The sequence below is a fragment of the Taudactylus pleione genome, unplaced genomic scaffold, assembly GCF_031769625.1.
Source record: "Taudactylus pleione unplaced genomic scaffold, aTauple2 ptg000092l, whole genome shotgun sequence".
NCBI classification, from domain to species: domain Eukaryota; kingdom Metazoa; phylum Chordata; class Amphibia; order Anura; family Myobatrachidae; genus Taudactylus; species Taudactylus pleione.
The window spans coordinates 555,159-578,793 of NW_028284494.1; the positions used below are offsets into that span (position 1 = coordinate 555,159).

Below are 23,635 nucleotides of genomic sequence, written 5' to 3' on the forward strand. Positions count from 1 at the left end.
TGAGCTTATGTTCAAGACTAATATTCTCAAAATTCAGATTAGTTGTGAATATATTATAAAAAACCGGAACATAATGTATAGAAGTTCGCTAATGCCATAAAGATAATGAAAAAGCGCATGCATGAAAGTTCTATATATAGAAGGAGTTCCCTTATGCCTTATTTGGAATTCAATACTGTATGAAAATTAATTTAATTTTTTTTTTTTAAATATATATGATGAATTGATTGAACATAGTCTATTGATGTCCGTAATGCTCCACAATTTGTAACTCCAAACTGTTCAATAAATGAATAAATAAATGGATGAGATCTTCATTATTCTCCAAGTTTTTCTGACTCGTACGTAACCCATAGTCTTCAAAAAGGGGGGTGGACTGAGTGGCTATTAGGCGCCCTACTGGGGATATTGTATACTACAACACTGGGTATTCCCAGGTGGTCTCCCATCCAAGTACTGACCCAGCCCAATTGTGCTTAGCTTCCAAGATCAGACAAGGTTGGGCGTCAGTACAATGGTAAGGTTGTAGATACTTACTAGATACCCACAGCTACCAACTCATCCTTTATAAGAAGGGGGCAATTTCATAGCTTTCGTTAAAGCCATTTGGAGTCATAGTGTTTAATTGGAAAATCCAAAACATCTCTCTCTGCGAAAGTTTCTTGCCCAGGTCTCCTCCTCTATCTCCCAGAGACACTTGTTCTATTGCTTTGAAGGTGCATTCCTCAGGGTTGGATCCGTGGTGTGTGATGAAATGTCTAGAAACCGCATGTCCTTCGACTTTGTTCTTGATATTGCGGATATCTTCTTGAATCCTTATTTTCAGAGGTCTTTTGGTTTTCCCTACGTATTTTAAGACACATGTACATTCCAAAACATAAAACCGTACCCATTGCAGTACCACATACTTGACGATAAAAAACATCTAAAAATTTAAAATAATTGTGTTTAAGTAGAAAAGTCATAATATCACATAATATCACATAAAAATTCACAATGTGTGGTCTCCATTAATTCATCTTCCTCCATGTGATATTATGACTTTTATACTTAAACACAATTATTTTAAATTTTTAGATGTGTTTTATCGTCAAGTATGTGGTACTGCAATGGGTACGGTTTTTGCGCCTAGCTTTGCTAATATTTTTATACAATAACAATCCTTATAATAACAGAATAATTATGTACAAAAGATATATTGACGACATCCTGATCATTTGGAATGGATCAGAGGAGGAGTTTAAAAAGTTTTTAGAATATATTGAAATTAATGATATGAAGCTGAAATTTACATCCCACTTCAGTGATACTTCAATTGAATTTCTGGATCTAGTACTAGACCAAGATGAAGGGAAAATCATTACTAAAACCTACATCAAGGAGGTGGACACTAATTGATACCTACATTACAAAAGTGGACACCTCAAGAAATGGAAAAACAATATCCCTTATTCTCAATTTCATAGAATAAAGAGAAATTGCACCAGAGAAGATGACTGTCAAGATCAGATCAACATATACACTGAAAGATTCATGCAAAAAGACTAACCAGTGGAACTCCTCAATAAGGCAGCAGAAAAAACAAAAGGGCTAAAGAGAGAAGATCTTTTCAAATATAAGAAGACCTCCACCAAAGAGAATTTTATACCCTTTGTGACTACATATAATGGACATGAGAACAAGATCAAGGGATGTTTTCAGAAGCACTGGAATCTATTGCTTATGGATCCAGTCCTCAAGGACATCCTTCCTCCCAAACCTACTGTTCTCTTCAAGAAAGGCAAAAATCTGAAAGACACTCTGGCACCAAGTATGATTAGGGACGCTAACAAGATAAAGAATGATTGTCTTCCTCTCTGTCCAGGATGTTACAAGTGTGGTCGCTGCAGTATATGCAGGTATCTTCATCCACGAAGAAAATTTTTTTGTAATTATAATGATTCAAGAGAATTTAAGATTAAAAACTTTATGAACTGCAACTCTACTTCAATTATTTATGTTTTGGAATGTACATGTGTCTTAAAATACGTAGGGAAAACCAAAAGACCTCTGAAAATAAGGATTCAAGAACATATCCGCAATATCAAGAACAAAGTCGAAGGGCATGTGGTTTCTAGGCATTTCATCACACACCACGGATCCAACCCTGAGGAATGCACCTTCAAAGCAATAGAACAAGTGTCTCTGGGAGATAGAGGAGGAGACCTGGGCAAGAAACTTTCGCAGAGAGAGATGTTTTGGATTTTCCAATTAAACACTATGACTCCAAATGGCTTTAACGAAAGCTATGAAATTGCCCCCTTCTTATAAAGGATGAGTTGGTAGCTGTGGGTATCTAGTAAGTATCTACAACCTTACCATTTAATGACGCCCAACCTTGTCTGATCTTGGAAGCTAAGCACAATTGGGCTGGGTCAGTACTTGGATGGGAGACCACCTGGGAATACCCAGTGTTGTAGTATACGATATCCCCAGTAGGGCGCCTAATAGCCACTCAGTCCACCCCCCTTTTTGAAGACTCTGGGTTACATACAAGTCAGAAAAACTTGGAGAATAATGAAGATCTCATCCATTTATTTATTGAACAGTCTGGAGTTACAAATTGTGGAGCATTACGGACATCAATAGACTATGTTCAATCAATTCATTATATATATTTTAAAAAAAAAATGTTAAATTAATTTTCATACAGTATTGAATTCCAAATAAGGCATAAGGGAACTCCTTCTATATATAGAACTTTCATGCATGCGCTTTTTCATTATCTTTATGGCATTAGCGAACTTCTATACATTATGTTCCGTTTTTTTATAATATATTCACAACTAATCTGAATTTTGAGAATACTAGTCTTGAACATAAGCTCAACAAATAGTTAAATTGTTCTAGTCACTACCATCCTTTGGTAATTAAAGACCTGCATAAATAATATTTGTCCACATTCACACCCTACATTTTTGACACAAACGATATATATGCACATCTCAATATTATTACATTTATTATTCCATATTGGCTATATACATTTTAATTAGTAATAAAGTCTAATATATTAATATCTTTTAAGCTATTAGATTGCTGTATGAAGAAGATGAAATATACTGGCATAAGGGCAGAAGTACAGCCCTTTACAGTTTACATGATGCTGCACGACGAATGGGCAACATGAACTTGATGACATCACCCAGTGCTGTTGGAGGCGCGTATTAAGCCAGGAGCATGACCCTACGAAGGGCGGAAGTGATGACGCAGAATCGGCATGAATATTACTCCAGAGAAGGGCAGAAGTGACAGTGCGGTGAGGACGCGATTAACAAGTGCCATTGGAAGGGAAATCACATGCCCGGATATGACGCGGCCAGTGAGCACGTGTCCCCCTCTTGTATGGAACTTGCTTACATGAGGGAAACTTTAAGGGCGGAAGTACCCAGGAGATAAGGGCGGAAGTCGCCCGTGTACGATATGCATCTGGTTCATATATATATATACATGTTTATTGATACATGAAAAGTGTAAAAATAATATAAAATATTACATTATCGATATAAATCACGGCTGGGAGCCTGTAAGAAGTTGAATTTGATTAGAACTTCCTTATTTGTTAGACAGGAAGTGATGCGGTCCCCTGATCTCTAACGAGCTGGTGTAGGGGTATAAATAGGAGAATACCCCACTAAACTAGTATCCCCTTGATGAAGTCCTATGGATGAAATGCGTTGGAATAGCTGCCTTCATGACTGAATGAACTATACAGATAAGCACTTTTTGCAGAGATTTCCCATTTATATTCTTAGAAAAAGTTTTATACTTTTTAAAGAATTTTTTAAATATTCTCTTTACTTGGTTTTATCCACTGACCTCTTTGTGCTGTGTGGCTTTTTAAATATTTAAATATATATACTCCTATTGTTTTTAAGATGTATTTATGAGTATGAAATGTATTTTATAACGTCATCTTAAATATTTATTAGCACTCTTTTGCACATTGTGGTAACCTGTTATTTTGAATCATCTGTGCTTGTATGCACAGGATTTGGAGAGAGAGATATATATATATCCTTTTAAAATTTATAACAATAAATTGTGATTATATAGTTTTCACTGTGTATTGTATATTCACTGGTTTATGTTCACACACTTTTCACTATACGTAAGTCGCTGGTCACCTAACACATTTGCAACATATATATATATATATATATATATATATGAAAAAGGGAGGTGGAAAGGGCATGCCCCTAGTAGTGTGATAAATTATAGATATTTGTGCAAATGCTCTAAAAGGTGATGTGCGTATCAGATAAAAAATCTTTTTGGCTTATCTTAGACTTTGCCTGGTGAATCCAGGTGATAAGATGAACCTGGAATTCCGGTGGCTGGGAGACCTTAAAAGGAGGGGCTCCAAACAGAGCCAGAAATGAGAAAGAGAATATATATTGTAGTATTCCATCGTTTATAGGTTATAGAGTAATATTTATAGATATGCATACCATACTATTGTAAGGTAGCATGTAATCATATATTCCCAGTCACTCCTCTAGTATCCCTTGATAGCCCGAATACCTTAACACATACCAGTGATGGGCTTTAAACCAAGCAGAAATAACCCATCATCAGTTGTGGTATTTTAAAAAAGGGGGGCTTTATTACAATACAACAAGGGGATATAGGATACAGGAACATATAAAAAAAAAAAATAGAAATAATGAAATAAGGTGCTTATCTGCAAGTTGTTAAATGTCCTTGAGAGAGGCTGGTGTGGCCCAACGTGTTTCATCTTGTTGGACTTCCTAGGGGATGTTTGGATACAAACTCCACACTAAGATATTTGCACCAAGAAAAACATTTGGGGTGAATACTTTGTGCGCTATCCTGGAACTACCATTTCCATATATACAGTATATATATATATATGTGTGTGTGTGTGCAGGTCTTGCGTCGGCTCAGAACAGCACAATCAGAGATGTGCGCTAACCATCGGGTTGGTGTATATCTCTGAATTAGTCCCTATATATATAAATTGTAAAAAAAAGTTATTATCAAGGTATTTCAACAAAGTTCCCTCATACATTTCTTCATTAAAAAAAATATTTTGAATAAAAAAATGTATATACTTTGTTTCACATACATCACCCCTCACGCATGAATTAATGTCAAATAATTTAAACTAAGAAATGTATACTGTAGCTTCCACTGAAAGGGTGAAGTAGCCAGCTAATGAGATACTTCAATTATAAAAGTAATGTATATTTTCCCCAGATTGTTTATGTGTTTGGTGTAAACAGCCTGATTAGTTTTTCCCCATGCTCATTGTCTCTAGTGGCTCCTATTCTTTTCAGGTTTGCTGCAAAACTCCGTCGGTCTGACTGATAACTACCTGGAGTGCTACTGATGGCCATTGGTAGAAGACCTAATAGTAAAGTACTTCCTACAATAATAACGTGATAATTGGGTGGGTCATGCAGATGGGATGCAGCTGAAATGCAGGCCTGCAGGATGCTGTCGTGAGGAATGCCGGTGCCAGAATCCCGGCATCCCAACCGCTGGCATCTTGACGGTAAGTAGTGAGGTTAGGGGGAGAGTTAGGGCTAGACACTATGGGGAGTGTTAGGGTTAAGCACTAGGAGGAGAGGGTTGGCGTTAGGCACCAGGGCGGGAGGGTTAGGTTTAGGCACTAGGGGGAGGTTAGGTTAGGGTGCGGGGAGGGAGGGTTAGGATACTTACCCGACAGGTGTCGGTATCCTAACCGTCGGAATGCCGGCATCGGGATTCTGATCGCTGGGATCCCAAACACCAGCATGCAAATCGCCTGCATTCCGTACCAAACCCACGCAGATGAGGCCTGACTGAGAGCATTTTCTGTAAGAACAATTCACTACCTCCCTGCAAATTGTATACAGCCTTCACACACTACTGCCCTGCTGCCATTTATGCGCCTTGTACAATAACCCCAAAGTATACACTTTATCTAAATGTCACTACAATCAGTGCAAGCCCTTCTCACTCTATATAATGATCAAATCAAAGGTGCCTGAGAATACAGATTAAGGATGTTGCAGTGCTACAAACAGCATAACTAATCAATGGTGGGTGAAGAGATACCACAGTTTTACTTCTTAGGAGAGGGAAAAAGTTAATGAAAAGGTTGTATTTTAAATTATGGAGATTTCACGGAAACAGGTAACCTTTGTGGGCATTTTGCAAGTAACCTGTCACACATAGGGTCCCCATAACTGGATCCGGTGATGTCACCTCACCTTACTGCCATCTGTTTCCCCGCCGGTCGTCCGAGGCATCACTGAGACTTGTGGTCACTCATCTGTAACATGCAGTTCCTGTTATTCTGTATCATGGGTACCACCATCTTGGCCAGTATATGATCTGCTCTGACAAACCAGTCTCTAGCAACTCTGGTCAAATGATTAATTCAGCTTATCAGTTTTAAGGGCAACCTATTTAATTCTTGAACTGCAGACTGCTCATTGCCAGAACAGCATATCTACCTGAGGATCAGTACCTTGGCTCCTGGTTCAGTATCTACTCCAGTATTGCTTCACAGTATTCTGATTCAGTGCTATCCAGAAAACCTGCTCCAGTATTGCTTCACAGCATTCAGCTCCAGTGCTATCCAGAAAATCTGCTCTAGTTTTGCTTCACAACATATTTCATTGCAGCCTGCCTCAATTGTGCTTACGGCACCTACTTCTAGTTCACTGCAGTCTACCTCAGAACATGCTACATCTCCAGCTCATACAGCTAGCCCAAGGGTCAACGACCCGAATCAACAAACCCCTAGGGCCTTCTATCTTTCATATGAAGCCCAATTCCTGTCCTAGTGAAGGTATAACTGGTGCGTTGCATAATGATTCTCAGTTGTGGTCATTTGTTCTTATGGAGGGGGTTCATATTTAATTGGATGAAGAAATTCCTTCTTCGTTGATGTAGTCTATCTGCATCTGATGTCAGTAACCAAAGTTGCACTGTAAGCTTTACAACAGGGCAATTAGGCTGACAAAAATACTGCTCAGATTTTATGTATTTGGCTATATATAAACAATGTAATGAGCCTGAACTAAAGCACCAATTCAGGAAAGCCTTGTCTGATGCTGTCCAAGATGATTAGGCTCATATTTCCATGGGTGCTTCTACGTATAGCTAGATGCATTCATTCATATGTACAGAAAATGGGGTAGTTCTGGCTATATCTCATTTACATCTCATTCTGTGATAGACATTCTTATTTAGAGATCGCATTATTGCCACCACTAACAGTAATGTTCTAGGCAGTGGGGCCCACCGGGAGTTTCCCATGTATCCCTGTGGGCCAGTCTGACCCTGCCTGAGACAGCAGGTGATTTTACATTGGAATCCATTGAGTATAATGTAGAACATTCTCGACATTCTGCAGAGTACACAACTTGTTTTCCGCCATGAAAATACATGCATTGGGTTTCCATAGACACCTGGAAAAAATAGAATTCTCTTATTTTTCATGGAGTCGCTGTTCTGATTCTAATGTGGGCTTGAAAAACAATCAAAATCAGATTTTCCGGGACGTTTCTGTTGATAGATCTTCCTAGCATCCATTAAATATTTGAGGGATAGATGTGCGTTAGTACAGCAATCCTTCTTCCGGATGTTCAATAGCATTTCTGGGTTTTGTTGACACGTTCTACACTTGCCATTGAGACAGATTTTTAAACCCATCCGTCAGGTCTTAAAATATTCTGTGTTTACTATGGGATAGATTGTTACATATCAAATCTTAACAGATAGTTTATAGCTCCACTAGCAACAGGCTCAGACTGGCCATTGTATTTACAGTGCAATCAATCAGAGCACCCCGGTGGCTTGTTTACCACGAGCGCCACAGTGCTGGGCATGGCACAATTAATGTTGTTTCTCTCTGATGTCTCAAACTCATTAAACAAGCAACTTTGTATAATAGATGATTTAGAAATTGTGACATGCCATACCTACCAATATTCATAGGCAAACGCAGGGGGGGTTACCGTCTGCCTGGAAAGTCCCTTCCCCAGCACACACCACAGAGATAGTAATATAATAGAATGTTACTAGTGCTGCATGTTCTTTTCAGTATCACAAATGAAATGATTAGCACCACCTGTGGATCTTTTAAAATGTGTCAGCCAGTAATAAATATAACTGTGCACCAACTAGGAGATGTGGAAAGCATGCACTGTTAGGGGTGCACTGTTATAGACCATCAATAGGGTTAATTATTAATACTGTATAATAATACACTATCAAGTACATGAGGAGACCAATATGTACATATATGTCCAGGGCAGTGCTAGTTTCTTCTGCTCCTACCCCAGACTCCTGGACTTGCTCCAATGCTCTGGAATGGTGCCCACATCTGAAAAAAAACATTCAGCTCAGACAGGATGGACCATCTGCCACATCTAATGGCTTACTATGATCACTGGTCCTGTATATGCTGGAATTATGCAACACAATATACTTTGTATGATGGATATTAAAGCCGGATAAGTGCTAATTATGCCCTCTTCATGGACTGGCCACACTCACTCTAAAATCAAGCATTTGGAACCCCCCCTCTAGAAATCCTGTGTTTGCCACTGATAATGATGGTTTTTGGGACAAAAGCTTGCGGATTATACATTTGGGGCAGGTTACCACAAAATGAGGGTGTTGTCTAATCAGATATAGGATTTGTTTCTACAGTTTGGGGTATGCCCTGGAATGTTATGATGTATACAATTTGTGGTTCAAAAATGTGGGGTCTATGTACTAAGCCTTGGAGAGAAATAAAGTACCAACCAATCAGCTCCTAACTGTCACTTTACAATCTGATTTGAAAAATGACAATTAGGAGCTCATTGGTTGGTACTTTATCTCCGTCCACTTTATCTCTATCCAAAGCTTTGTAAATAGACCCCACAGTTATACCCCTTTTCCACCTAAATTCCGGGTCTGACCCGGAGTTGGAACAAAGTTCCTATCCGGATCAGACCCGGAATTTTGCCGGTGCCGACTCGGGATATTCCCGAGTTAGCGCCGCTCACACCGCAGTCGGGTCTGCATAGACCCGGCTTTTGCGGAGTGAAAGTGGTCGCTTGGAGATGACGTCATCTCCAAGAGCCACTGAAGCCGGACCAATCGGCCGGCTAGCAGCGCACTCCAGGTCATCGTGACCCGGAGTGCGCTGTTCTCACAGCAGGGTTTCACGGGCTACGTCCGTGTTAAACCCTGCTAGTTACCTGGGTTGGATTGCCGGGTCACTCGACCCGGCGATCCAACTCTCTGCCCTTTTACACCAGGGAGCTGCCCGGGTTAACCCTTCAAAAATCCGGGTTTTAGCTCCGGTGTAAAAGGGGTATTAGTTAATATGAGTCTAAGAACTAGTGACCTCACTTTGTGCCACATGCCTCAGTAATGACACTAGTTTCTAATACCCCTTTCACACTGTGTCACACCTGCTCAGACCCCTTTCCCACTGTACCTTGGACCCGGTTTATTCCCGGGTCGTCCCCGTTCATACTGCACCCATGTTTGCCCTGCATGTCACTGCCTTGAGGGGGGCCTATGCATCCACAGCCAATCAGCAGCATTTAAACTTAACCTGGGTTGAACAACTCGGTTCCCCTCATTCAGACTGCGTTGTATCAGCATCTATCCCAGGTTTGCCCCGGCAAAATCCCGGGTCAGAAGCTTGGTGTGAAAGGGCCTTAAGGGATTGATTTGCTACATTCTCACAAACTGTCTTCTTCATTGAGCGTAGGCGAAAGATTCACATTAAAAGCAAAACACATTACTAGCGCATCTTTAATTATTTTTATTGTAATGGGTATTTTCAAACCTTTTTTGTGGCAAACACATTAATAATATTCATAAATACAGCAAACGGTGGGTAATAGGCACCTAGGGCTACCGTTGCAATCAAGATTAAATTAACTTCTGCGCTTGTATTAATAGGTGCGTATAAAATCAGCTTAGCGCTGTATATAATGACACAGACGGCCGACGGTATTACACTTCCTAATGTTCTTCCCATGCAGTACAATGAGATGGTCACAGAGGAGAATTGTATTTTGGAAGTTGAGTGTATATTTATTTTATTCTATTTTTTTTTTAATGATTCGGCTAGGAGGATAATGTAATATGCTTTGTCATTAACCACCACAGCATGTCAGATAAAAGTAATAAATGAATGTGTATTAATCAATGTGACAATGCTATAAAGAGTCAGGAAGACAGCGGCAGTGATAATATTAATTAGTATTTAATTAAAAACTCCAGACTCATCCATAATAAGAACGCTGCCCATGGAAATTGCATTCGGGCTGCAATTGGTAAGAAAGGTGATATCACCACATACATTCATTATTCTGGCTTTTCCAGCAATAACGCTATATGGTTCTCAGCACAGTCTGTTCTCACTGTGGCCGCTGGATATGATATTATCCAACTGCAGTGATGTTTTTCCTATGCCAGTGTCTTTGTCTTTATACTAATATTCATTTCATCCTAGAGTATTTGTTTAAGTAAAAAAGGTCAAATGGCATTATACGGACCCTTCTCATTAAATAGAAACAGATGGATGGATCAGGTGGCAGGCATATGCAATTCTTGTCTATGAGGACGTATTATTCACAACATAAGAAAATCCCATAATTTATTAGTGGGCTAGGGGAAATAGCTGGTGCCTTCAGGTTCATTTACAATAGACACTGCAGAAATCTACAACGTATGACATAGATACCAATGGGACGTTTCTGCAAGACACTCGTCTAAGCCAGCATTGCTATTCAAGCAGGTTTTATTGCACATCACTTATCTATACTATTATAACTGTTGACAGCATAGTATAAAAGCATCCCTTTACTTTCTCTCCTGGTAGATACGGTTTTATCTTATATTATGGGGGGTTTTTTCAACATAAAAACAGGATGTACAGGAGTCCAAGTAATCTCAAGCAATAGGAGCTCAAAGTGGTATGTATTTTCTTTATTAGAATATATTGTACTGTATCTGGTGGTCTTTATGGTGTTGCATTTAACATGTGTGAAAACAGGATGAATGCTGCACAGTTGGAATGAGAATATATTTCTGAAATATGTAGTTACTTCTTTATTTGGGAGCAGCTAATTTGACTGATTAATGAATATACTGGCCGCTAGTGTATAGACACACAGGATGATCAGATCGGTACTAAACGTAAAAGGAAAGTGATGCAGTGAATGGCTAGCCAATGTATACACACCTGCAAAATGCAAATGTTATATAGGAACAGCAAATATAGCACATACACAATAAAGACTGATTTATTTATTATAAAATAAATTAGTAAATTATAATTTACATAAAATGTATTAAAGCATGCCCAGGTGTGTTTTAAGAAATCAGTGCGTCCCTGTGCATCCCACAAATGCCCCCCTCCCATTTGTAACCTGAATGGGAGTCTCATTGTTTGGTTGTGTAACAGCACCTGCATAAAGTACTTACCTTATTACATTGTCTTTGGTGTGCAAGTCGGTGTTATGTACATCAGTGACGTCCTGTGAGCCAGTGAAGTGGAGACAGTGGAAGTTTTGTCAGGCTCCTGTGGAGGCTGTTTCCTGGAGGTTTGCTGGGTGATACAATAGGCACTGACTGCTCCCTTTATGGTAGCCAGGTTTTGAGTTTGCACTTTTTGCTAGCAAAGATTTTTGCTGGCAACGGTGTTTCAGGGATGTTAGTTTTTGGAACCTACGCGTATTGTTTCACTAGTGGGTAAACTTTGTCAGGGATACCTGTGTGGTGACAGACAGACTTTCTTCCAAGGAGTGCCCAGTGTGGCTTGATGATGACACAGATCAATTCCTGGCCAGTCCAAGAGGATGAAGGAGATGAGAAGGAGATGAGTTGCAACATTGGGGGTGGAGTTGCAATTGCAGTAGTAATTTGAACTAATAAAGACTGAGGGGGTCATTCAGACCCGCTCGCGAGCAAAGGACGATCGCAAGCAGGTCGATGTTGTGCGAATGCGCATGCGCACGACGAAGGGAGCTCCGTCGTGTGCATGCGCGAGGCTCGGGGTCTCGCACCAAAGGGGGCATGCTGTTGATGGTGAGTGGCCGCTCGCATATGCTGTGGGTGGTCACCCACAGCTATGCGAGCGGCCAGGAGGCTGCTCCATTTTCAGGGAGGAGGGCACTGATTCAGAGCGAGCGCTTTCGTCAGAGCGTTCGGCTCTGAATCAGGCCCAGAGTACTTGCCTGTTTCACTGGTATTTTCTAGGCCAGGGATGGGGAACCTCAGGCCCGGGGGCCATATAAGGCCCGTGGAATCATTTGGTCTGGCCTTCTGAGCTTTTATCTGCTAGCCTCATCTGGCTAGCAGGGTGCCTAGAATGGCACTCTGCAGCCAGAATCTATGCAGCAGTGCTGCCTGGAGCATCCCAGGATGCTCCGGACATTGCTGTAATCATCAGCGATTGTGACTCCACCCAGTGTGACATCACACGGACGGGGCATTGCTTGCACCAGGCCCGCGAATAATGTTCTATATATCAAAATGGCCCTCGGCAGAAAAAAAGGTTCCCCACCCCTGCTCTATGCTTCAGTCAGGCCAATGGAACACTACTGTGGAAAATGATGGGGGCACAGGGGCCCTCTTTCTTTTTAGACAAAGCAAACAAAACTTATAGATGGAGCATCCCTATGCATGAAATTTTTTGCACATTCTAATATATTTGTACATTTCATGTGTGAAACCTATATATTATATTTAAAAAAATAAAGCAGAAAAAATTATATTTGCCAACACTTATATACACATAGTATGATTGAAATATTTTAGTGATCCACACTTATACTGAAGAACATCATCCTATGCTGATGGTGAAACTACCTTTCTCCAGCTGTCATGATGGTAATTCCAAGAAGTTGGCAACTTTTAGATCCTGGGATTTATGGATTGAGCTACACAAATGTGCCAGGGAAGATTATACAATACTGCATGGCTGCAGAACCCTTGACCCGGCTCCTTCCTCCACAGCTCTCTCCTGACACAGCATAAAAAAATGTGTCTGTACCTGATACAAGCCATATCTAGCATCCGACTGTGGGTTCCTGCTGCTGCCATCTTATTAGGGTTGCTGGCGGCAACGGAATCTAACAATTAGGCTATAGGAGACAAGGCCTCTATACACCTAGGCTATCTAGGCTCGGTAAAACAGTCTCTGCAATAGTGGAAGACTTCCACTATGACTCTTACTCTGCCTGATGTATGCCTCTGATTGTGCACACGATCCGGTACAAGGAATTCCTCTGTGGAAGACAGGGAGCCAGGGGGTTAGGATGGCTAAGAGACAGCTAGAGGAGTGACAGTACTAGTGACCTCAATAAAGGTCAAACCCAGGTGTTGGCTAGACCTAACCAGAGGAGTGGAGTCTAACCCACTCAGTGGTCTTCACCAGTGACCCCTCCTGTTTGGATTTGGGAGAGCAGGTTGCGGCATCAGGCCCATAGCTTCATACCTCTGTCCCAATTATTGCTGTTACAGCGCAACACCAGGGCATAGAGGCGAAGTTTCGTTTTTTTTGCATTTATTGTTTAATTGTTTCAACTTGTTTTTATACAATTGTGTCAATTTCAGCGTAGTTATTACTATATATATATACAGTACTATAGATTGGCAGGCAGTGTTATAATTCAGGAATGAAGGAGTGATTTGTTCACAGGCTGCTAACAGAACCAGGTGTTCACCGGAATATAACAATATACAGGAACCATTAAAGTATTCAATGGACATGGGGCACGGTTACATCGCGGGGCACTTATCACCTTACTGCTTGCTGCCAGTCCCTGCCCTCCTTCCCCTCTGCATTCTTCGCTCAGCTCAGTAGGTCACTCATTGATCCCGCCAAGGCTGTCAGGGGAGGAGCTGCAGCGCCACTAGGCAAAGTGACCATGGACATGTGCAATTTAGAGAAGAGGGATGAACAAATCTTTTAGCCGCTGCATAGTCTGCGGTCATAGTTGGTGGCTGTTCCAGACACCATTAACTGCAAATCAAATGCAAATTAATCGTTAAGCAATTTAGGTCCACCACTGGTGTCCACTGCTGGTGGAGGTAGCAGCCAGGCTCTAGGTTGGACCCTGGTTCGGTTCTGGGCGTTCGCACATGGGCTAAGTTTTCTGAGGATGCGTCATGAGTATCTAGCCGGAATTGCTGGCTGTGCAGGGTTATCAGTATGAGAGAGCCATCTTATGCTGGATGGGTCTCCTGCACCAATTGCAGGGCTTGTGCAACGCTGACAGGGGCTGTACATACAGTAGTTGTGTGCAACTCAGCATACAGGGGGTAATCCACATATATTTCCAAGCACCCAGGGCCTGATTCAGAGATGGACACTAATGCAATTTTCACGCAGATCAAGCTATTGTTTGCCATTGCGCAAGCGGATGCACCGCAGTGCTCATGTGCGAAGGCAGGTCTGCGATCACACTGCAATCACGCAGGCCACCGAGACCCATCGCAGAGTGATTGGCAGGAAGTGAACTTTTGGGGGTGGTGTTGAGGGGTCGATCGGCAAAACGCAGACGTGCCTGGCTGTTTGAACGCCATTACATGGGCATAAATTAGCCACTGCTATTGCATACGCAGCTCTGCGTGTCAGAAGAGCACACAAGGCTGCGGCAGGTCAGACCTACCGCAAGGGTAAGATAGCCACCGATGTGCTTCGATGTTACCGATATTTACGCAGGTATGTGGTGTTGCATGCAGGTAAGAAGGCAGCAGTGGGCATCTTTATGGTCAGGTGATCTCTGCGAACATTAGCATATTTTCGCAGCTGCATTCCATACAAAATCGCAGCTGCAGTCAGATTAGTGTCCATCTCTGAATCAGGCCCACAGTACGATATAGCAAGTAACTGTTTACCTGGATAAAACATGCAGCAATGCAAGGGGTGCAAATACATATATATTTTTTGCATGTGGGGTAAATACTGGCTGCACGTAGCCCACAAATACTGCACAGCTTTATTATTACACTGCAATTTAGATGTCAGTTTGGACGCCTCCCTCCCAAATCTAACTTTCTCTGCACATGTTACGTCTGCCCCACCTGCAGTACAGCATGGTTTTACCATGATGCACAGTTACTTGCTCTTTCTGACTCTGGAGCTCATTCAGACCCGCTTGCTCAATGCCAAATGCAAATTTTGGAGAGCAGGCGATCGCACAGCATGGCATGAGCATGCCCACTATGTCTTGGCGCGCGATCTCTTTGTGTATGCAGATGCCCACCAGCCTCTCTTAAGACGCCCACTAGCGCACGTCATCTCCAGGAAGTGTATACAACCATCGGTACATCGGGTACTATCGGATGCGATCGCAGTGCTTGTGGTTGACCATACCCTATCGCAAGCACTGCGAGCACTTCAGTGTAAAACCCAGCCAGGTGACGTGTACTCTGATGCTGTCTCTTAATGATGCACGCCTCTGAAACGGCGTTGAGATGCTGAGACACGCCTGCGTTCGCACCTCCACTCCCCCGTTTTTAATGGCCAGCCCCTGTCACCACCCACAAACGGCTTCTCCTGTCACTCACTCTGCTGGGCAGTCTATGCGCAGCGAATGAACGCATCCCGATCTCTCACACTGGTTTGCACATGCGCACTGCAATGTGTACGCATGCGCAGACTGCAAGTGCGCACACGCGGCATGCGTGTGACAACCACTCGCTCCGGGGCTCGCTACAAAACTGGGCGGCTGTCGATGTTGATCGACAGCTCGCCCCGTTTTGCAAGCGTGGAGGGAGGTGGCTGGACAAACGGAGGCGTTCCCGAAGGAACGCCTGCCGTTTGTGGGCGGCCCTACTGACATCATTCGTGATGTCAGTAGTGAACTTCCTGCTCTATTGGAGCAGGAAGTTCACTCGGGCTTGCGGGAACCGATACCCTACCACAAGGGTCTCGTCGCAAGCCCGATGGTCAAGATAATCGCAACCATCGCCAGGCCGCTCACAAAAGCTGTGGGTGGTCACCCACAGCTATGTGAACGGCCTGGAGGCGGATTTTTGAAAAAAAAATCCGCCCTGATTCAGAGCGAGTGCTCGCAAATAGTGAGCTCCTCTGAATCAGGCCCTAAGTGATCTAATGTATATAATTTGCTTGGTCTCCGGAACGCTCTTTGAATTTGAATATCTCAAAGACAAATGAAGATATTCATTTGATTATTTGGCGATGGATTTCAATCAGCAATAAATTACAGAATTTGGAAAAAACTGTATAAAATTTGATGAAAAAAAAATTGCCAAAACCATAATAAATGCTTTGGTATTGCTAACCTCAAAATGTGAAGAAAACTACCAGAACACAGAGCCGGCACGGTGACCCGGGGGACGTGGGATTGGGGTGACCATGGCCGGCTGCTGTTCTCCCGCACTACTGGTGGTCTGTGCTCTCACATGGACCTGGCGCCCTAGCCATGTGCGGACACAGTTTACGTTCTGCCCAGTTCGGCTCCTGATTGGCCGCCTGGCTGCATGACGTAGCTCTTACATACTGAAGGAGGACGTGCGGGCAGCACAACACAGGAGGTTGCAGCCGTAGGGGTCGCTCTTCCCTGACCTACTTTCTCCAACAGGATTCCAGGCTTGCAAATCCCAGCCAATCAGTACTAGGTTGGCGCCACAGAAGCAACGCCTCTTTTTTCTGCTCTCATATTTACAGGTCACATGATCATCACTCACCGGCCAAGCCGCGAGTATTTATGGTTTTTGGCATTTTTTTTTTATTGTAACATTTTGGCAATTTTTAAATGTAATGATATATTTGCTCATGGACTCTGAAGCAAAATGGCCCATTTCCAGGGGGTATTGCAAGCTGAGCCCCTATAGACGCAGATGATAATGCACTGTTACTCCGCCTCAACGTCTCCCAGCCTCCCGACAATCAAAGCAGAGAAAAGAGATGTTGGTTTCGAGGCGCCAAATGATTGGCTGTGATTTGCGAGCCTGGAATCCACGTGTTGGAGAAAGTAGGTCAGGGAAGAGCGCCCAAGTTGGTGAAATGTTCGCCAAGGGCATTCTAGTAGACCAAGTCCTTAAAGAGGTTAAACTGCAGTCTCCTGCCTATTAGTGAATATCAGCTTCAGTTTAATAGAAAATATTCAGCAGGAAACTGCCATAGTTTCTGTAAATGTATTTCTCACAATGAGATCTGCTGACTCTAATAATGAAATAAAGCATCTTGTTAGCAGCAATGTGTACTGTAGCTGCCTCTCCCCCTCCCCAACATCCTTTATCTGTTACACATCACACTTTGAAGCAAATTAACAATTGTAGTTTAATAATAATACGAGTTCCTTTTTTCTCAGCATGCTTTGCAATGAATTGCTCATTTTCAAAGGAAACGCCATGCAATAATGTAAGTCAGTTAAAATACCAATTTGTTGCTTTCACATTCAGGCAGCATACAGCACGTGGAAAATTAGAATAAGTGCTATATGGGGCTTACTTTCATCGTGAGATGGTAAAGGATACAATGGCAGAATACAGAGATACTGGGTCATAGTATAGAAATTCCCCCCCCCCCTCCAAAATCACAGCGTCTCAGTCTTGCCACCACCACAATAGCAGTATCTGCATTAAATCCACTGTAAAGTTTCATAGTTTATACTATGAACTTAACTTATAATAGATGAACTTGCTTTTATGATGTATTTTACAACAAATGTTTGCTGTACAAGTTTAGTAGCCATGCATCTCTGCTTTGTGCTGCTGGAGTACCCTGCTCCTTCCACTGTCATATGTGGCTTCCTGTTGGCCACCGTTCCGTGCCTCACATTGTAACACTGACCCTGTCACATGCAGAGTAGTATGCGGTATGTGCTGGTATTGATATATAATGCAAAGCAGAATGTGCTGGGGACAGTAGTTCCCAGATGAGCTGGTGCTCCAGGGTATAGTAAAACTGGACAGAGTGTAAGTGATGTTGATTAAGGGTATAACGCAGTAGTTGGTGCTGTTAGCGATTAGTCCACACGTTGTACAGCTTAACCAGTTCTTAGATATATTACATCAAGTAGAACAACAGGTAGCATATGGCACAGGGTGTGATAGCGGTAGGTATAATACACTGCTTGTGGCAGCCTGGAGCTCAGGGTATTGCTGGGCATTATAGTGCATCAGGCGTGATCGCAGTACTGGCTTTGGTGGATAGTGCACTGGTGCTCTAGTGTAAAATGGTGGTGGCACAGTGTAATTGCAGGCATTCAGCGGGGCTCTGTAGGGCTCTTTGGTGGGGAGAGTCTCCTGGGCCGACCAGTCCTCATGGACGCTGGGGAGTAAAGGAGACAACGCGCATGCACAGTAACACATATCAGAGGTCAGACCTCTCTTAGCTGAGCTCAGACAGGTCCTGGCGACCGCCGGGTCTGACCTACCTGTACAGTGCTGGAGGGAGGCAGCGCAGGAGCGCACTACTTCCAACAAAATGCAGTCCTGTCCTCGCTGATACAATCACACGACTTGAACAGTTCTCGACAAAACTAACACACTAATCTCATAATTTAATTTAATAAAGGGGATCACTTTATTTTACTACATTGATAATCATCCTTTAGTTAATTTAATATTAAATATTATCATCAACGGGCAGAATCATATATTTTAGGAGTCAACAATCAGTATACATTCAGGTATAGGGGCATACAAATTATTTTTATCTATACAGGCTTGCCATATAATCCCTTTAATTCAGGACATGTGAATTATGCAGGTTCTGTGGCTGATTAAAACCAGGTGAAATGGAGACATGGGGCTAAGGACGCTTTTCTGTTGAAAGTTGGCCTCCTGGCCGCTCGCTAAGCTGTGGGTGACTAGGACCATCGGGGCTTGCGACGAGACCCTTGCGGTAGGGTCTCATCTACCGCAAGCCCCAGTCAGGTTCCTGCTCTAATAGAGCAGGAAGCACCCTACTGACATCACTGGTGATGTCAGTAGGGCCGCCTACAAACTTCAGGTGTTCCTTCAGGAACGCCTCCATTTGTCTGGCCACACCCCCAGAGGGCCTGATTCAGACCCGCTCGCTAGATGCGTATGCAAATTTGGCAAGGCAGGCGATCGCATGGCAAGGCATTAGCAGCCCACTATGTCTTAGTGTGCGATCGCATTGTGTATGCAGACACCCACCAGCCTGTCTTAAGACTCCCACTTGCGCACATCATATCCAGGAAGTGTATGCAATCATCGAGTACCATCGGAAGCGTTCGCAAACCCTTGTGGTTGACCGTACCCTACCGCAAGCACTGCGAGTGCTTCAGTGTAAAATTCAGCCAAGTGATGTCAGGGCCGGATTAAGGGGGGGCGACAGGGGCGGTCGTCCAGGGGCCCCCACACACAGGTGGGTCCCCACACACATACCCGGCTGGCGACGCGGGGACTAGGGGCCCATGTAGACTGCTGCCTGCGCTGCTGCATGATCAGCAGGGCGCAGGCAGATACCTGTAAGGGGACAGGACAGTCCGGGGATCCACGTCGCTTAGTAACTTTATTGAACCGGCGGTGCCAGTGCAATAAAGTTTTTTTTGTTTAATCAGTGCAGCGTGCGTGACGTCATGACGTCACGCAGCGCTGCACCCATTGAAACAGCAGGCATACGAGGAGCTGTGCTGCAGTGAGCAGCCGACAAACAAATAAGGTAAGTGTGGGAGCTAGGCGCTGGGGAGGGAGACACAGTGTGCTGAAGAGACAGACAGGGTTTGTCAGAGTGTCATCAGGGGGAGGAGGCATTGTGGCTGTATTGGAGGGGGACAAGGGCCCCCACAATTTAGTTGCCCCGAGGCCCCCACATGACTTAATCCAACCCTGTGTGACGTGTACTATGACGCTGCCTTTTAATTATGCACACCTCTAAAACGGCGTTAGAATGCTCAGACACGCCTGCGTTCGCACCTCCACTCCCCCGTTTCTAGCGGCTAGCCCCTGTCACCACCCACAAACGGCTTCTCCTGTCACTCATTACAGAGGGAAGTCTATATGCAGCGAGCGAATGCTTCCCATTCTCTCGCACTGGTTCACGCTCACGCATTGCAATGCGTACGCGTGCACAGAATGCAAACAGCGGGTCTGAATCAGGCCCAGAGTGCGAGCCGGTGCCGGCTCGTACTCTATTACATTTAGCTCTTAAGATCTGCCAGCCAGAGAACCTGTGTAATTCATATGTGTCCCAAATTAAAGGGATGATATGTCATGCCTATATATAAATATATGAAACACTACTATGAATTTATAGTGGGCAGTAGTCTTAATTTTATTTCTAATGGGGTCTACATGTAGTGCACACTGTTGTGGTACTACAAGTACAAGTACGCACTTAGCATTAGTCCAGGAATTTCTAGATGCCTGGATGGGAAACTTTTCCCCAATGCAGATATTCCCCTTCCAGTTTTACCATGCCGTGTGGCCCTAAATACCATGAGTTTTAGACTAAATGGCATGCTTGTTAGGGGTTCTCATTCCGCCACGCATTGGATGCAGTTTGAGTTTTCAGGCTCAAACCTGCAGGTTAATAAAACCAATGGGATTGAGTTGAAAACTGCATCCGATGTGTGGCGGCTTAAAAACTGCTGTGGTTACTTTTCTCATTGGACCTCACACATTGCTGCTGAGCTTTTGTAATGGATGATTTATTTCTGGTAGAGACACCCGTCTGTGTTTTGCTTTAATGCATCAGATGTATTTCTTCTGTATACTGCACAGTGATGAAGCTAAATCAAAAGTAATGTTGGTTCAGCAGATTATTTATTGCATCTTGATGCCTCTGTCCCAGGCGCTATGTCATACGTGAATCCACTTCTGATGAGGTTACTGAGTGCCGACTGTAGCTTTGTTTGCTCACTTTTGAGCTCAAAGATGTCACATTTGCTCTTCCGCCAGCTTTGCTTCCAAAACTGTGCTAAGTTGTACATATGCATTGCCGCCGCTTGGACAGTTATCCCTGCATGGGTTAAGTGTTTCACAGGTAAGAGCTTCCCCTCTAAATCAGGAACCTACAGTAACGTCTTTCACAAGAACTTTGCATTTTATCTGGAATTTGTGGCACAGTCAGAGATAGTTTAAGGGGTGGTCTAGCAGGGCTATCGCCTGGGGAGCATGGCCTGGGGGATGCAGCCACAGCCACCTGGCCATTGCTGTCTTGCCTGGAGCCTGGCCGGTGGCACAGCCAGGGGTTTAAAGTGGTTAAAGTAGACCAGAATGTGGCAGAACTAGTTCTGCCTCATCCACAGCCCTAGAGAGCCTGTTCCGAGCCCTGCATCAGTAGATGAAGAGAGAGGCGCTATTGTAATGACGGGCCACCTCTATCTCTCTCTACTCAGGTCCTAGCAGCTCCATGGATTTTATTTTGCAGCGTGGCTACATGACTTCATGGCACCATGCCACTGCCACAAATAGGAGAAGGGGCCACCTGACCAGTCACTGTGATGGTCTGAAGATAAGGCAGGAGAGGAGGCTGGAGAGACACTGCTGGTGGCACTAGACAGACACAGGGGAGGAAAAGGTAGAACAAGAGAGACACAAAGGTGTGAGCTGGAGATGTGGGGGTGTGTGTGAACAAGAGAAATGCACGGGTGTATGCTGGAGAGATGCAAGGGTAAAACAAAAGAGAAGCAGGGGTGTGAGCTGAAGATATGCAGGGGGGTAAACAAGAGAGACACAGGGGTGTGAGCTGGAGAGATGCAAGGGGGGCGAACAAGAGAGATGCAAGGGTGTGAGCTGGAGAGATGCAGGGGGGTGAACAAGAGAGAGGCAGGGGTGTGATCTGGAGAGATGCAGGGGTGAATAAGATAGATGCATGGGTTTGAGCTGGAGAGATGCAGGGAGGTGAACAAGAGAGACAGGGGTGTGAGCTGAAGGGATGCAAGGGGATGAACAAGAGAGATGCACAGATGTGAGCTGGAGAGATGCAGGACGGGTAAACAGGTGAGACACAGGGGTGTGAGCTGAAGAGATGCGGGGGGGGGTTGAACAAGAGAGACAAGGGTGTGAGCTGGAGAAACAGAATGGGAGCTGGAGAGATGCAGGGGGCAGATCTGGAGAGATTCAGAAAGATTGTGCTGGAGAGATGCAGGGGTGTGAGCTGTAGAGACAGAAGGGGAGATGGAGAGATGCAGGGGACTGAGCTAAAGAGATTCAGGATGATTGTGCTGGAGAGATGCAGGAGGATGGTACTGAAGATATGCAGGGGTATAGACATGCATGGGGGATGTTGTTATAGAGACAGGTGGGATGGCACTGTAGAGATGCAGACGGACGCTGCTGGAGAGACATAGGAGGATGGCGTCTCTCCAGGATGTTTGATCGGGTAAGTTCACATTTTGCCCTGCTCCAAAACTCTATTACTATGTAATATCTGGTTGAACCTCTGTTTTATAAAGATTACATTTTATTACTCCTACACAAACAGGAGGCATCTGAATACCGACTCAAGACACTGTCCACCCAGGGAGGCTCAATTTCTTCAGAAGTTCCCAGTTGCAGAGAAACCACCATATATGAGGGAAAAGACTCATGCACAGGGGATACACAGGGTTTGCAACATGTAAGAACATTCAAGTGACACCATAAAAAACTCAGAGGGGTAGTAAAAAAAGAACTAAGAGTGACAATAATGGCAATCCCTTTCATTTTAAATTTTTTTTGCATCTCACTATTTTCTTCTAGAACACTGCTTGTTGGAGTCTCCTTTATGTTGAATGCATTTTATTTTTTTCATTATATTGTTACTTGCACACATAGATATACACTTTCCAATTTAAGGAGTGACATTTTGGTGGTCGAGGTGCTTTGAAAGCATTGTCCTCAGATGTAAATTTTTTTTTTTGGAGGGGGGGCCCTGCCAACAGAAATTTTTGCCCACATGGTCTAGAACCGGTCCTGGGCACAGGTCAGGTAACCATACATGCTGACATTTGCCTTTCCTGGCAGGTGGGAGGTGTTGTGGACGGGTCTGGACGAAAGCCACGCCCCCTCACAACAATTTGCTGTGAACGGTGCATATTTAAATAAGGGGGTGGGACGAAATTACATGATTCTCATAGAATCGCGTCATTAGGTCACACCCCTACTCGCGGACCCGCCGGTCTGCAAGAAAATTCTCCTTATTCTGCCCACTTCACTAGGAAGTGGAGAAGTGCCTACCCTTCTGGGGGTTACCCCAAAAAAGATGAGCCTCCCGCGACTTCCGGGAGGGTAGGCATGTATGCAGGTAACCCTGCTCCTGCTGATTCCCTTTCACGGTGACAGTTTCCACACTACAAGGAAGGAACACCTTCTCATTTATATAGCACTCTATTTGATTGCTAGTCATGCCACTTATTGTCCCTGGGTAAAAATGCCAGTTTGATGGCACCTTGCTTTAGTCAGTAGATGAGCACTTAGGGCCTGATTCGGAGGTGAACGCTGCTGCTTCCGCTCATTTGCCTGTTGCTGCAGCCAAGACTGCGATAATATGCAAATGCTAGTATGAGCCTTCCCCTGGTGTAGTAGCCTCAACTATGTGAACATTGTCATTGTGTGTGAAATGCGTGGGGTCTGAATCAGGCCCTTAATAACTATGCTGCTTAGGCTTTCATTTGCAATAGACTTCGCAGGTTCTTTT

At 43.9% G+C, this 23,635-nt stretch overlaps 1 pseudogene; it reads right to left on the reverse strand.

Annotated features, from left to right (window-relative positions):
- Positions 1–412: 412 nt before the first annotated feature.
- LOC148526984 (5S ribosomal RNA) lies at positions 413–531 on the reverse strand (annotated as a pseudogene).
- Between the last annotated feature and the right edge of the window lie 23,104 nt (positions 532–23,635).